General features: G+C 36.6%; 1 protein-coding gene across 1 annotated transcript in view; it reads right to left on the reverse strand.

The window, feature by feature from the left end:
• LOC105816400 (contactin-associated protein-like 3) overlaps nt 1–3,155 on the reverse strand; it is a 156,860-nt gene that overhangs the window by 40,327 nt on the left and 113,378 nt on the right. The window lies entirely within an intron of this gene.

A 3,155-nucleotide genomic window follows, 5' to 3' on the forward strand; every position in this document is an offset into this window, starting at 1 on the left:
TGCACCTCCCAGTGAAATTAGGATAATTAAAAAAGGTGTGTAGGCCATCTATCTTAAAAAGAGGAAGGGGGTGGGAGGAGGCAAATTGCAATCATCATGGCATTAGGGCAAGAGGAAAATGGAAGAGGATTAACTCAATCAATTTCTCAAAAGTGCTTGACCATTTTGTGCTGTTTTTAAAATTCATTGGTTGTTACCATTGGGCCCTGAATTGGTATCTGGAAGTCATGCTAGTTTCTTTCTTACCACTTACTATAATTCAGAGATAAGACCTCTATATTCATTACCACCACTGGCCGCCACCCACTGTCCGTTATCACCCACCCACCTACTCTCCATAAAAAGAGAAAGAAAAAGAAAAAAAAAACAATTCTGGTAAGTTTATAAAGGAATCAATATCAAGAATCTTTTAAAAATATATGAAAGCTTGACATCAGGAAGTGAAAGATATTTAAAAAATAATACTCTTTTTTTATAACACTACTTTAAAAATTACTTCACCAATAAACTTTCATAGATTAAAGAGCAAAAAACTCTATATCCTAATACACAAGTGTAAGTTTATGCCTAAATCTCCCATATTCCCTATAAAGTAGTAAAAAAAATATTTTTTAGTAATAGTAAATATCTTTGGTTCTGTTCAAATGTTTTTAAAGTGTACTAAAGAACTTAGAGAACCACCAAAAAAGACTTAACAGAGAATTTCTGGACTGATGAGGAACGTGTAGACTTGTCTGTCCCTGCTTCTCCCCACTAAGTATAATTATAAAGCCTGGAAATAATACAAAAGACAACCAAATGGGAGTCCAAAAAATGGAAAGAGGAAGGTTAACTGATTAGGACCCAGGTCTGGAGGAAAATTATAGTGGTTTACATAGCATCTTACAACTCCCCATGCAACAGAAGAATATACACATCTGATGTTTTCTGATCCCCAAACTAGCAACACAAGGTGGCCCAGAGAGGATCATTCCTCCCTCATATGGCAAAGGGGCTAAGTGGAAATGAAGCTGATAATAAGTAGCCAGGGAAATGCTCTCCTTCTCCAGGGCCTGAGATTTCCCACCCTCACGTAAAGATCCTGAAAGGGTGGGAGACATCAGCAATGGGTATTCTATAACAACAAATGCCTGACCTGGGAAGCAGTCTCTACCTCTCAGATGCAGGGGCAACCTACGACGACAATCACAGCCCTGGAAGACCCTTCATTCCAGTGGGCCTGAGCTGCCCTTCCCCCACATAGAGGCACCACACATCCCAGCCTGGGGAAGCTCTTTCTGTCCCCCTAAGCAGCACAGCAGGGAGCAGTAGGAGTCCAAGCAGCACAGATAAACCAAACTGATCAAAACAGCCCAACGAAAGCTCTGAAAATTAGATTGTCATTGAAACCACAGTCCATAAAAATAGGCTAAAACCTATACACTAAACCTAATGAGGGTGACTATATGCTAAAATAAAAATGTAAATAAGACCAGAGTCTCCTCAATTGCCAAAAGAACTACCTAGAATACAATCACTGGGAAAATCATTCATCATGCCAAACCAGAAATCATACTTTGCTGGAAAGAGACAATCAACTGACACCAACACCAAGGATGAATACCAATTATCTGACAAAGATTTTAAAAGCAACAATCATAAAAAAAAGGGATTCCACAAGCAACTACAAATTCTCTTGAAACATATGAAAAGAAAACCTCAGTAAAGAAATAGAAGTTATAAAAAAATCAAATGGAAATTATAATACTGAAAAAATAACTTTTAGAAAACTCATTGAATGGGGTCAAGAATAGAGTGCAAAAGACAGGATAGAATCAGCAATCTTGAGGACAGTTCAATAGATTTTACCCAACCTAACCAACAAAGAGAAATAGACTGAATATAAAAAGGACAGAGCCTCAGGGACCAACGGAAAAATAACAAAAGATCCAACATTTGTATCACCATAATCCCAAAAAGAGTGAAGAAGAAAGTGAGGCTGAAAGAATATTTGAAAAAATATTGGCTACAAACTTCCCAATGTGGTGAAAGACATAAATGCACAGATTCAAGAAGGTGAGTATATACAAAAAGGAATAGGCTGGGTGCGGTGACTCACGCCTGTAATCCTAGCACTCCAGGAGGCTGAGGCTCGCAGACCCTTTGAGCTCAGGAGTTTGAGACCAGCCTGAGCAAGAGTGAGAACGCGTCTCTACTAAAAAAAAAAAAAAGAAATAAATGATCTGGACAACTAAAAATATATATAGAAAAAATTAGCCAGGCATGGTGGCACATGTCTGTAGTCCCAGCTACCCTGGAGGCTGAGGCAATAGGATTGCTTGAGCCCAGGAATTTGAGGTTGCTGTGAGCTAGGCTAATGCCATGGCACTGTGGCCTGGGCAACAGAGTGAGACAGTGTCTCAAAAAACAAAAACAAAAACAAAAACAAAAAACAAACAAACAAAAAGAATAAACCCAAAGAAATCCATGCCAAGATCCAGCATAACAAAACTTTTGAAAACTAAAGACAGAAAAATCTTGAAAGCCCCTTGAGAGAATAACACCTTACCCATAGAAGAATGCTAATTTGAATGACAGTAAATGACTCATTCAAAATCACAGAGACCGGAAGGAATGACATGTGTTTTTCAGGGCTGAGAGAACTGTCAGTTACAAATTCTATATTCGGAGAAACTGGATGTGGCAAAGTCATAACATGTAACCAAAATGTTTGTACCCCCATAATATCCTGAAATTAAAAAAATAAATAAATGATTAAAAACTTAGAATCTGAAAAAAAAGAAAAAAGAATAGGTTCCCTAAAGAATGAAAGAATGGATAAAGGAAGTTTCACAAAAAGAAAGGAAATGATAAAAGAAGGAATCCTGGAGCATCAGAAAAGAAGAAAGAACAATTAAAAGAGAATATAGATAAATATATTAATAATAGACTATACCTTTTATCAGTAATTTTTAAAATGATATATGATAGTTGATACAAAATTTATAATACCACATGATACTCCATGACATTTGGAAGATAGAAGACCTAAAGGGAAATAAGGACTCCATATTTCACTGGAAGAGCTAAAATATTTAAGTTTACTGTCATAGGTCACATATGTATATTGTAATACCAAGTAATCAGTAAGAAAATTATAATAATCACCTTAAATA

This window comes from Propithecus coquereli, unplaced genomic scaffold (assembly GCF_000956105.1).
Source record: "Propithecus coquereli isolate 6110/MARCELLA unplaced genomic scaffold, Pcoq_1.0 Scaffold370, whole genome shotgun sequence".
NCBI lineage: Eukaryota > Metazoa > Chordata > Mammalia > Primates > Indriidae > Propithecus > Propithecus coquereli.